Consider the following 13,250-nt stretch of genomic DNA (forward strand, 5'->3'; position numbering starts at 1 on the left):
GAACAGATCTTAAAACACCCATCTAGGTCATCAACATCTCAATATAAGGATTTGACTGATTTATTTGCTGACCAAACATCCTCAGAGTGTCAAAAAAGAATGGCATTAGAATAAGCCACTTATTTATGAAGAGCTGAAGGAATGGGGTATGATAAAAGGGGAGGAGAGTAGTAGTACACAGTTATAAATGGCTTTAAAATAATCATGAATATTGCATAAGTAGTATTGGTAACACCTTAAGTATATTTCCATAGGTGTTTCTTTGTATTTACATATTAATTAGTGGATACCAAAGATATTAGGTTTCTAGAATGTCTGTGGTGTTCATGTTTTATTGACAGACTATTGTATAAAAAAGAAAAGTTGCCAGACATTATGGAAAATTAATTTGCATGGAATTAGTAGAATGCAGAATGTCTTATTTTGCCAAAAGTTTTATTCTTTGCAACCCTGCAACGGGTAAGCGTGCAGTGCCAGAGTAACCCTGCAGCTGATGTGCAGAAACACCTCTTGTTTCCTGGTAGTTATGGGCCCTCCCCCTCTCCACTTGCAAAGGAAGTTTTGCAACCTTTGTGTGCTGTATAGGCAAATCCCTTTTGGAATTTTCTCCTGAGCTACTTGCAATGTTCAGATAGAGTAGATGAGTCAGCAGCATAAATGACAAAGTTTAACATGAGCATCACAGTGTTTTGAGTCTTGTCTTCCGTGCCAGTCTGTACTGTATACCGTTCCCAGACACAGATTGTACCCAGGTGCTTCACCATTCTTTTGCTCATAGTTCCTCCCAGCAAACAACCCTGATTTTTGCTGAACTCCAGGCACATCTGCTTTCTAACGTGCACCCTCCCTGTGCAGGAGGCTTCTGCATGAGGTGTGTCAGACAGTGGAGCACAAGTGGATGGCCTCTTGGGAGCTGCCGTCCTGCCTCCCCTCATCTAGCAATGGTGCCTGCCTCTTTGCTAGGTCCCACTCACTTCTGTGCCCCTGTTGATATCCCCCTCGCCCCATTCCTTCTGTGCTCGTCAGAAAGAGGACTCTCAAGCCCTTGCAGTCAGGCTTCTCTTTCTGAGACAGCAAGAGCTTTTTCTCTCAGTTCCTGGACCTTGATCTGCCAGGCATAGAGACTGCTCTTCAAGCCTATGTATCTGCTTTGGTATCCACCATTCCCAATGCTCAAATCTGTCATCTAATGACTTTTGCTAATAACAGATCTGAATTATTGAGTTCAGATCTAAATCTTGGGTGCAATTCTAGCATAAAAAAACTTTTCACAGTTGTCCAGAGCAATTTTTTTTAAATTACATTTTTCTTCAATGGATTTATACAAAAATTTGGAATCAGATTTTTGCGTTTAGAAAGAGCACTCAAAATTTATTTGTTCTTTGGAATTAAAATGCTGCAAGCCATAAATGGTAATGAGTAGTAAACAGAAGGTACAGTTTGGATTTTTCTGAATTTTGAATAAGATTTCTTACATCTGCTCTTGCACATAGCTAGGATTCAAATGGTTTGGCTGATTAGTACTGGTTTGGGTCTGTCATGAAAGCAGTACTGCTATATTCAGCATGTTCAGGAATTTACTACTGTGACACAAAATATTGGCATAGAGGATTTGTTTTATTTGCCTAACTGTAGCCCTAGAAATGTCTTCTGTTGCGAAAGAAATCTATATATGGGACGGCTATGAGACTGTGCTGTTTTGTAGCAGCAACTGGGGAGCTGATGGGATCTTCAAGTGTGTTTCAAATGGCGCTATGTATCAGTGTTGAGGCACCATGATAACTTTCAGCTTGTCTGAAAGTAAGACTGTATATATTGCCTAAGAAAGCCCTTTATGAGGACTATTTGTCAAAATTGAAGGCAGGGAATAAAAGTTTTTCTCTTAGCTGTGCCATTGATTCAGTTGCCTCTCTTTCCTTATATGAATGGCAATAGTAATTCCTAACATATTTTCATTTATAATCTTTGTACAGTGCTTTAAAGATATAAAATGCATCATAAATATTATATGCAACACACTAAATTATGGTAGTTGAATAATATAAAATTGTCTGATCTTTCATGCAAAGCATGGAATTACCAAGAGCAATTCGTTGCTGGGGACACTGTGCTCTCCATCAGCTCTTAACCCATGGTGTTAAAGCGGCACTTTGCTGCTGGAAGTGAGCTGTCTGCGGAGATCTAAAATGAGAGTCTTGATCACTGTTATTAAAGAAGGTGGTGCTTTTAGTTAACGCTACAGTTCAGGCCATTTCCAGCTGAGACAATTTGTTAATTTCTATATACCTGTTTTCTCCATGGAAGTGTTAATTGCATAACTGATCAAATGGAAGTAATCAAAAATTATGAGACATGATTTAGACATGTTAAAAGTAAAATTTAGTGTTATATATATATTATTCTTCCTCTTTCTCCCTTATGAATTGTTTTTGTACAGTTAAAGTCTTCCAGTGTTCAAAACTAGGAGGATCCTAATTCCAAAAGCTGTATAAAAGGTGCCTTTATAATCATTTCAGAACATTCTGGAAGGAAGAAGAAAGTTTTTCAGCATCCAAAGAGTAAACCATAACCCTTGAGTTTGGCGCGTCCTTATCTTTACATGGCAGGACCAGGATAATTAGTCTGAATGCTCAAAAGTTGGAGCCCTTTTTGGAATAGTCTTTTTAAAAGAAAAGCAATTGAAAGGTCCTCTCTTTGTGTCTTTTCCTTATGAGAATGTAAGAAAGATAATTTGTAATTTACTATCAATGAGTTTTGTGGTTTTCCTTCTAACTGCGTCTTAGATCATCTACTTATCAAAAAAAATGTGTTGCAAAATGGAACTGGCATAATGAAATGTGTAGGAAACCACATCTTAATTCACTGGAGATATTTTTGGGGGCAGCTAATAGTAATTGTATGGACTGTCTCATATGGTCACTGAGATCAGTATGGTTTAGCGCTATAGGCTGTGTAAATATTTATCTCACAAGATAATGCAGCCAGATGTAATTTGTGAGATTACGCCTTGACTGATCCAGCTATTTTCTAATGGCAGAATCCTTACCTAGGATCCCTGATGTAGCTTAACAAAAGTTAGGAGAAAGCTTTTCAGATGTTTAGCACTTCAGATTCAAGAACTAATTTATTGCTAGACAATACTAATTTTGTTTGCTTTCCTTGGTGTGCTCACTTTATTTTGCTCTGTTCCGTCATATTTTTGTGTGACAATTCAGAAACCAAATACATTTTACACAGCCCTCTTATTTCACAGAGATAAGGAAAATTATTATTTTATTTTTTTTTTTCTTCCCCTCTCTAGCTACATAAAAGTTATCAGCTACAGGTACATCAAGCTATAACCCAGAAACTAAATGATATGTTTACATTTTCATTATAAATTAAACAATCTGGAAGAATTACATTGGGAGCATATGAACTAAACCACATAGATCTCATCATAGGTCTTTGGATTACAGAGGTCTTTGGGTTTTATTAAGGAAAGCTTGGAACAATGATATCTGAATGACATTTAGCTTGAATACTTGTGCTTTTTCTATGGTAGACTAGCTTTTGGTATCTTTTTGGCTTCTGTGAAAAAAGAAACAGGTTTTCTGTGAGAGACTCGTGGAATAGGTGTTTTCTAGATTTTTTTCTAGGGAACTGTCACAAATATATATCTAGAGACACAGATGGATTCTTTGAACGTTTTAATGCTGTTTCTGTGTTTCACTGAGATTCTGTTTCATGTAAGCACCTGAGTCTCAAAATGAAATGCAGTCAATGTAATGTTAATGTTGCAATGACAGTTTTTCCAGAAGGTTGTTATGCTTTCAAAAACTAGCATCTGTTTATAAGCAGTATTTGCAGGTTTCTTGTTTTTCTTGGATTTATCTGTTGTTTAAAAAAAAAAAGAAATAGGATTATACAATTTGCCCTAATCTCTGATGTCAGCAAGCTTCAAGACGTCTTCAAATTGGGATTTCTATTGATGATGGGTCTCAGCTTAAACTATCCACCTGTGTTGTTGAATCTAAAGACATGGAAAGTTCTGATCCTCTGAAAGAATGATTTGAAATTTCCTTAGAATCCTGTTTTGTAAGAGAGAGGATTTTTCAAAATATAATCTAAGGTAGATGCTTGTTTGAGATCTATCCAAATTTGAAACTTTTGACCCCAATATCTTTAGGAGTAGATCAGGTTTTGAGGGAAATAGAGATAAAACCTAGTATACAGTTAAGAAAAAATTGTTTTTTTAAAAATCTGTAAGAGTAAAGGTGTGAATTTTCAGAGATAAAGATCAATAGAGATCATGCCTGTGAGCCAGAGAAACTGAATTGTCTAAGTTAGAATCCAGAAATCCGGACCTAATTTTTTTAGGTACTTTAAAAACAAACCAAATCCAAACAAAGCAACAAATTGCTTCAGCATTAATTCTGCAATGAGAGGAAGAATGTTTTGGAAAATATAATCTCCTCAAACCAGTAGGATATTAAGACAGAGAAATGTCAAGAGGCTCATCATACATACAGTAACTATTTTGTTTAACAATCTCATTCTGAAACCATAGAAAAATAAGTTAATAAGCATAAAGAGGTGGTAGGGGTTTGGGGGGCTTTGTTTGTTTGTTTGTATTTGTCTTTATTCCCTTTTCACTGAAATACAGTATAATTTCTATTGCTTGGCATGTAGGATATCTACAAAAATGTCACTTTGAAATCCTAGCAGTATGTTCTAGATACCTAGGCGATCAACTGATACAGCAAACATGGTGGTGATCTTCACTCAGCTTTCAGAGTGTGGTCTGCTTTTGTGACCTTAGTCGAGTAACACAGCTGCAAAACACAAGTGCTCTGGAGGGACAGGGATGATGGTTTGTTTTACAGTCTTTCAGTTTATTTAGCAAACTAAAATAACAGTTGCTTTGTAGTCAACTTTGCTAGACAGATAAACAATAGTGACAATTTCATATGATGTATATAGACAGAAGAGGTTAGCTCCAACCCCTGAGTGATGGAGCTTGTCATATTCCCTTCTGCAGTAATGCACAAGGTTAGAAATCAATGTCTTAATCATGGGCAGCTCTGGGCAATTCAGATATATCACACACAAACAGGCTTCTAATTACATTTAAGAAATACATATCATACATATATAAACTGACATAAATATCAGAGTGGTGTTGCTAGCTGTCAAAATGGATAAGTATAATTCCCTCAGTGGCCCTTGACAGGTTCAATACCTGCTATGGAGGTGCTATGAACAGCATTATACGGCTGATTGAGTTATGACAGCTCTAACCCAACAGGGAAGCGAGGCAGGAAGGAATAGCCTGGGCTGCAGACAAATGATGATAAAGTGGTCACTTTAAAGAACGATCTCCATAATATTTCATGCTCGCTGCACGGTGTAAAGGCAGCCTTGACTGCGGGGCTAACTGCTCTATCAATTGATTTGATTCACTGCTGCAGCTACTCCCAGTCATAATATTTCAAATAAATGGTACCGTGGATAGAAATAATATCTGCATCAATATTAACCCTGAAAGGACTAATGGACACAAGCTATAATTTCCTGGACACCTTAATAATGCATTTTGACTGGGCTTGGCATGGGATGATTTTTTTCTTTTTTCTTTCTTTCTTCTATTTTCTTTCTTTTGTTTCTTCCTTTTTTCTTTTTTCTTTTTTTTCTTTTTCCTTTTTTTTCTTTTTGCTTTTTGCTTTTTTGCTTTTTGCTTTTTTCTTCAGTATTATTTACTTAGTTTCCTTTTATGGCCATTAAGAAGCTGTGCAGCTCAGGCCTCGTTCACAGCCTCAACTCTAATTTTAAAGGAAATACTGCTAAATGTTATTTTAAAGTGTTTGTTTATACTGAATATCTTATATTAAAATTAGAAAATGCATGATAAGCGTTTTTTGGATGTGTGTATTACATATCATTTATGTGTGTACATACAGAAAGAGGTTTTATCACTCAAATTATTTACTAAGATAGATTTAAAACAAACAGAAAGGAGCTTAAAATTATAAATGAGAATGGAGTCAACAGAGTATTTTCTGGAAGTACAAGGACCCAGTAAATTCTAATGATTATACAGGATGTTGGGGTTTTTATTTCTTTTAGAAATAATAATAAGTACTGTTTGAGACAGACTTAACATGTAAGAAGTACAAGTGAATTTATGGGTTCATAATCTTAAATCAAACCTGATTTCTATTTTCCATGCAGTTTTTCACATACCCTATAACATAATGGATGTTTATTCTGTTCTTTCATTCATAACACCCTGTTGATGTTTAAGTCCCTTTTAAAGATCTTCTGTGCTTACTGTGAATCAACTTGACATGTATAAATTGTATAATTTTATTATTGTTATTCTTTTTCCACTACTCTCTGACTACTTGACTATCTTTGGATTGTGCGTTTTTAAGGTCAGAGCCAAGTATTCAGACACTGTTTAAAGAAATATTATTAATGCATGTTAACAAGAAATAGTCTAAATGGGTTTAGATTGTTAGTTTGTATCTGTATAAAGACTGTCCTTATCAGACTCTCTGGTTTTTCTTATTTGTTCCTTAAACATTTACTATAAATCAGAGTGGGAGATACTTAGGTTTGAATCTCAAGAGGCTTGTTTATATTTAAAGCTTAAGCAGAGGTATTTTATGAACAGTCCTTAGTAAATGCGCCAACTGCAACACTTCACCAACCTCTGAAGTGGTCTTAAACAGGCTTCGAAGGACTTGAATTTATAGTTTTCCAGAAGATCTGGGGAATATTCATATTTCTTAGGATGCAGAATAAAACCTGAGGGTTCCAACTGGGTTTGGAAGGCTGGTTTGGATCTAAAATTGAAATTGAAGATTGGGGAAGGTTGGCATTGACCTAACTCCTCTATTCCTACAAGTCTAATATGCCACAAAAGCACAGTGTTTTCCTTCATTCTAGACCTGAGTAAACGAGCTAGTTCTGTCATGTCTGCAGCTTGCTAGCTTGCTTACATACATATCAGTATCAGATTTTACCAGAAATGAAAGCACGTGGTTTTCTTAATGTATTTTATTTTGTTCTGCATTTTATTCAGACCCTATGCCAACAGTACAGGTCACCTTTATGTTATTAATACTCACTACTCAAAATGCTGCTGGAGTTCATATTTTCCCAAGAAAAATTGAAAACACTTCTTTGCCTTCCCTGCTTACTTTCTCTCTTCTTCCCCCAAAATTTTCTTCCTCCTCTCTCACAGTGCATGACAGTTGTTTTGTTGTTCCATTTCAGTCCATTTCCTCTAACTTCATCCCCATCTGGTGACCATTTTGTATTTGTCATTATTCTGACCATATCTTTCTCGTGTGTCTCTATACTGGGTTAACCCTTCATCATACAAACACAATTTAACTTTGTTTATCTAAAAAACGTCCTTGGACTCTTTTCTAGCACTTCTACTCATTGTTTTCCTTCTCTGTCTCTGCTCTAAATTTGTTGAACTGCTTTCTAATGATCTTCTTCTCTAAATCAATCTCAGGCTTTGTCATTTGATTACAATAAGTCTGTCCTTATAGAATCATAGAACAGTTTATAGGTTGTCTAGTCCACCAACCCTGCAATGAGCAGGGAGGTTGCTCTAGCTCTTCACCTTCGTGTGTGTATCCTGTGCTCACACTCTGCTATTCTTTATGTTATCTTTGAGATATAGAGCGAGTCCACAAATACAAACTTGACAACTATCCCTATTCAGAAACCTTACAGATTTGCTTCTCCCTTCTTTGAAGTATAATACTGGTCTGTCACCATCTAATGTTTCCACATGGATCTTCAATGTGTCACAGCTAAAGCAGAGCTTTAAACTTTTGCTGGCAGTTGACGACAACCAAACTTCTTTTCAGCATATCTGTTGTTGACTGCAGTGTTTAGCATCCCAGTCCTACAACTTACTGTCGTCAACCCTTAGCCCAACATTTGATGTCCAGGCCATGTCTTGCTTTTGTTGATTATTTTGGAAAAACATTTCTGAAAGAGTCTGTCCTATTCCATCTGCAGCATAAATTCTTTTCCAGTTTCTTGTCATCCTCTGTTACTTATTGCATACTAAACTTTGCTTGAAATACAGTATTGCTTCACTTGCATGATCACAAACCATTCTCAAAGCCTGTTTACCTGGATTATTTCTTTTCCTCCTCCCCTGTTTTTCTTCTATTAGCTCCATCACTCTTGTAGTAAAATAATTGTTTTTATGTTCACTCTTTACTTTCCCATTATCTATCATCCTCCTCTCAATATCAAGACATCATATGCCTCACCAGTCTTGGTGAGTGATGAGTGACCAGTCTCCACCTCCCACTTGTTACTTTTTCCTATGACCATTTTTCTTCTGTCAGTCTTCCTTGTGCTTACAAGGCTCTTGCCTTGAACATTTACAAAGGTAATTCATTGTTGTATTTCAAAGCCCTACTAAAATTTCAGTCCAGAAATTCACAACCAAGCTCCCAACTTGAAATCTTGCCAAAGTCAAGATAACTATATTTTATTTCATGTCTTTCTCATCGATATTGTTTTCAGGTTTTTTCCTTTTGTACTCTCCAATCTGTCTGTATCTTTTTTATACCCAGGTGATAAGTTATTTGGGGTGAAGATTGTCTTTTTGAGTGTTTGCACAGTACCAAATGCAATAGCACTGTAGGAATACAAGTAATTAAGGAAAAAAATAATAATATTAAAGGTAACTTCTACACTAGAAACAGCAGTGAGACAGTCTCATGTAATTAATACAGACAAACTAAACTTGAGCAAAAAAAAAAGTAATTTATTTATTTTCAAATATTAATTATTTAGGGAATCTGACTTCCACAGTAGAGCCTGAGACTTAATACCAGCTTCAGATGTGACAACTCAAAACACAGCTTCTGGACTGGGCCAGCAATGTGCTTTTTAAGACTGATAAATTATGGAGTTGCATCCATTTTCCAGCTAATGTAGATGAAGTGTAAATACACGATGATAACTGAAATGCATCCCTTTACAGTGTTGTAAATGGGGAGGTGGAAAGACCCTCAATATTTTAAGGGCCAAAGAGAATTACAGGAGCAGCTTTAAAGATTAATTCCTCATGTCTCATTTAAACCAAGATTAAATTAGCTTGTGTGAGCTGCTGTTAGCAGATGCACTATTACATTATGCATGATTCTTGACTGCTTGTAGCATGAACAAACTGCACAGTGTTCCATTAGTGATTTTCAATGCTGTGCTAAGCCTTAAGTCACATAGACAGGCCATTGTATTGGGTTTACTTTGTGGACGTGTTTTCCAGGCAATTTCACAACCTACCTGATCACTGTTATTGATTGACTGGGTTTGAAATGGATAAAAGAATTAACCTGTGTAAGGGTAACAGAATGGGGTATATACAGTATCCTATATACTTAGGAAAATCAATAGTACTCTAATGTAGAAAATTTAACCAGACAAGGCAAAACTGTCTTCGCCCCTGCATTAATCCTCATGGTCCCCCACGTGTAAAGCATTATACTAACACTACATGAGTATGCTTATGTACTTTATTGTGTTTTTTGCTTTGACACTTGTCTTCATACTGTCCTCTGTAGCCTTGTGGATGTACTCACATGCATGCTGTAAAACAAACATAGGACTCCTGAACGGGTAAATTTTTCTCTTCTCATGACTGCTTTTGTAGAGAGAAACACAGACAGCTGCATATGTCTGGAAACTTAATGTTTCTCTTTCAAGGTGTAGACGCATTCCTATTTTCTGTAACTTGCACTGACTGACCATCTTGTCAGTTCTGTAAATTTCTGCTTTCACGTTCATTGCATCTTGTCCTACACCATTTTCTGTCATTCATGTGTTGGGCCTCAGCAATGTCCATCTCCTACTTATGACATTTTCCCACCCTCTTCCACTTTGTATGAGGAAGAGAGGCATGCACACACGTTCTTGATGCCTTTGTCTTATCCCACCTACTTTTCATACTCGCCAGATAAACAGTACTGCTTTTTGTATTCCAAGTTAATCTTCCCAGTATTGGCTAATGAATGTTTTTCACTGAAAACTTAACAGGACCAAGCTCTTAAAACAAATTTTTTTTTATGGAAAAAAAAATGTTATGGCTCTTTGAAATCTTTACCAGAACTACTACTGAAGCTATCATTAGAGTTGTTACTTATCACACTCAGAGAGTGAGTTTTTGTATTCTACTTTTGTCATATAACTAGGTTCAGGAAATAAGCTTTACTAAGGCTCCAGTTGCATTATGCTTATTTCTCCAGCACCAAGAGAACATTAAACATACCAAACCTCTGGCCTTCTGGGAATTCCTGCCTTCTTGGCCAACTCCTTTTCCTTCTTGGCTAACTTTCCTTATTCAGAACCTCCTCTAAAGGAAAAGCCACCCAGAATGGCATTTCTGCCTCTTCTTTCAAGAATCCCAGGAGACTTCAGAAAGAAAACAGTGAGAAGTAACAGTGCTGCTTAGGCTGTGCTTGTCCCACAAGATGTGAAAGAAAAAGATAAAGGAGGAGACTTCAGTGCAGTTTTAGAATATGCTTTCAGTCTGCTACTTCCAGGGTGAAATTTTAACAGAATCAATTCATATTTTTATATGAATTTAAAATGCAAGTGTCTTTTTTCCTCTTAGAAAACACTTTTTTACTGTTTTGGAATTAATGTTGTTTTGAAACATTTCCTGGAAAGTGCAATAAATTAATCAGTAAACTGTGTTAGGAGGTTGGTTACAAGGAACAATATATGGTGAGCTGGTGAAGTTATTGTCTTTTGCATAGAGCTGTGACCAAACTCGCAGTGTCTCTCTTTGCAAATATTCTGTTGTATAATGTTGCAATGTTTTTGCCCACAGCCTATAGATATTTTATTTTCTGTAGCAGCTTGGAGCTTGGAAATTCTTTACTAATTTCAGCACTGATGGTCACTCCTGCTATGCCCTTATTCTCTGTAGGCTTTCCCTGTAAAATGGGTGTTAGAGTGCTTGCTCACTGAGCTAATGTTGTGTTAGCTAATGGCTTTAATATGAACTAATAAAATTACACAAAACTGGTAACATTTCTTGGAGGTAAAATTGATTGCAGAAGTTACTACATGACTTCAAAATGCTATTATTATTGTTTAAAGAAACCAATAATTCAAGACCTGTTGTTCACTCAAGCCAAGGGACATAGAAATTAGAAAAAAACAAATCAATCACGTGGCTTTGTATATGAACTCTTTCTGCTCAAATCTCTGCCCAGACAGGATCAACTTGGGTGGTAAGGTCAGCAGGGTGACAGAGCTGGCTAGTGGTGTCACTGCTTTACCAATACATACTGCCCAAGCACTGTGGCATTGTCGCCAAATCCCAGCACGATGACAACCGTACGAACAGAGGAGTTAGCAATATGCAGAGGAATACTGCTAGCACAAAAAATAGGCTTCCCTCAAATGCTAATACTGCTAAAAGGGAAAACAATATTCTAGTTCACAGACATTTAAGAGAAACCTGTGCAATCTCTAAGCAGTCAGTGTAAACAAATATTCACACAGAAAGCAAATACTTTGTAAAAAACTCACTATCCACATTAACCAGTTTCAGAGCAATGTAGTAGATACTGAATCAAAGGCCACTGAAGTTCTTTATTGCTTGGGGGGTGGGGGAGGAAGTTCCAAATATTGCTTGTCAAATTACTATTTGCTAGGGGCACTATTACCAGTTGACACAATCGTTGGTCAGCAAATTGGTCACATTATCGTATAGTAAATTTGAGAGTGCAGAATTATTTATTGGTAAATTAGAGATGGCAGAATTATTGGTTGGTAGGAAAAGAATTGCAGCGATTGGTTAGCAAATTAGAGATGCTTGGTTTTGTCTGTGGATAAATCAAGGTTGGTCAGATATTGGAAGCAAATTAAAGATGGTCTTATTATTTGTGGTTGCTCTGGTGAATGTTGCTTTTTGTGTTACAAGCAAGTAAACATTGTGAGGGCTTTTTTTTTTCCGGTTTATATTTACATTTACAGTTCACAGCTGAAAAATTTCTGTGGGTAAAATACACATACACATATTTTTGCTCTCTTAATTTTTAATGGAACTATGTGTTGGCTGAATTTGTGCAGAGTGCCAGAGGTCTTCTGAAATTGTTTATATGAAGTGAATATTAAAGAAAAGTGTTAGACTGCCCGAGCTAAAAACTGAAGCCTTTACAATTCCAGCGTTAAGCTGGTGCAGTGCAGGCAGGGAAGCTGCTCCTCACTGGCCATCATCAGCTGTCACCAGGAGGAGCTGGTGATGTGAATCCCTTCCTGAGAGGCTGCCGTGTGGCTGGCTGAGCTGCATTTGTCTATGAACTGAAATCAGCAAGCACATGGGGCAGTAGTGCTTCAAAGCCGTGATTTCGGTGAGGTGTGGGGATTCCTGTGGACAGTGGCATCCATGTACTCAGCCTCTTGCACAAAAGCTAAACTGCCATGACAGAGTCAATGTCCAAGCACTGTTACCATGTGGTGATAATTTTTTGCCAGAGAACTGCAGCTGAAATCACCATGTTCTTGCTAGACAACTGTGAAAGCAGCATTTTTTCTCTCATTTATATCACAAATGACACAAGCTTTCGAATGAAATAGAGTACTGCAGTGGAAAATGTCTGTTTTCTGGCATTTTCACATTCTCAGTTGTCTCCAGTTTTTCTCTTCTTTACCTTTATATGCAGATTTTCTACTTAAAAGGAATCCTGCTTTTGTATACTGTTAGAGCAATTCTGAGGAAAATGTCTGTTTCAGTATCATTCTAGAAGACTGTAAGAAAAATTATTTTCTCTTGACAAACTGCAAACAATGCACAGAACAGAATGGTTAAACAATTAAATAATTTTAGCTTTTAACAATGCTGAAAACAGTAATAGAATACTTGTTAAGAAAAGTCTATGGCTGTTTATATAGCTGTTGAATTCTACAATGGAGACTGATGCTAATTAATCAGATTTACTTTTCCAAAGGGACACTTCATAATGTTTTTGACAATAATACAGACGGAGTCAGGGAGGATGTATTTTAAAACTTTAGGAAAGTCTTAAATTTTGAAACATTAAAATTTGCTTTTTATATGAACTCCTATAACAACAGTGCCCCTACCTTTGTTGTCTACTAATTCTGCCAAAAGTGATGTGTTTATTTGGAAACAGTAAAGTATGTTTGACATTTTTAAGACACAGCTATGGGGGAATTTTACAAAAGTGAAGGGGGTGAAAGGGAATTTTTATCCTGCT

This window comes from Pterocles gutturalis, unplaced genomic scaffold (genome assembly GCF_000699245.1).
Source record: "Pterocles gutturalis isolate BGI_N339 unplaced genomic scaffold, ASM69924v1 scaffold3422, whole genome shotgun sequence".
NCBI classification, from domain to species: Eukaryota; Metazoa; Chordata; class Aves; order Pterocliformes; family Pteroclidae; genus Pterocles; species Pterocles gutturalis.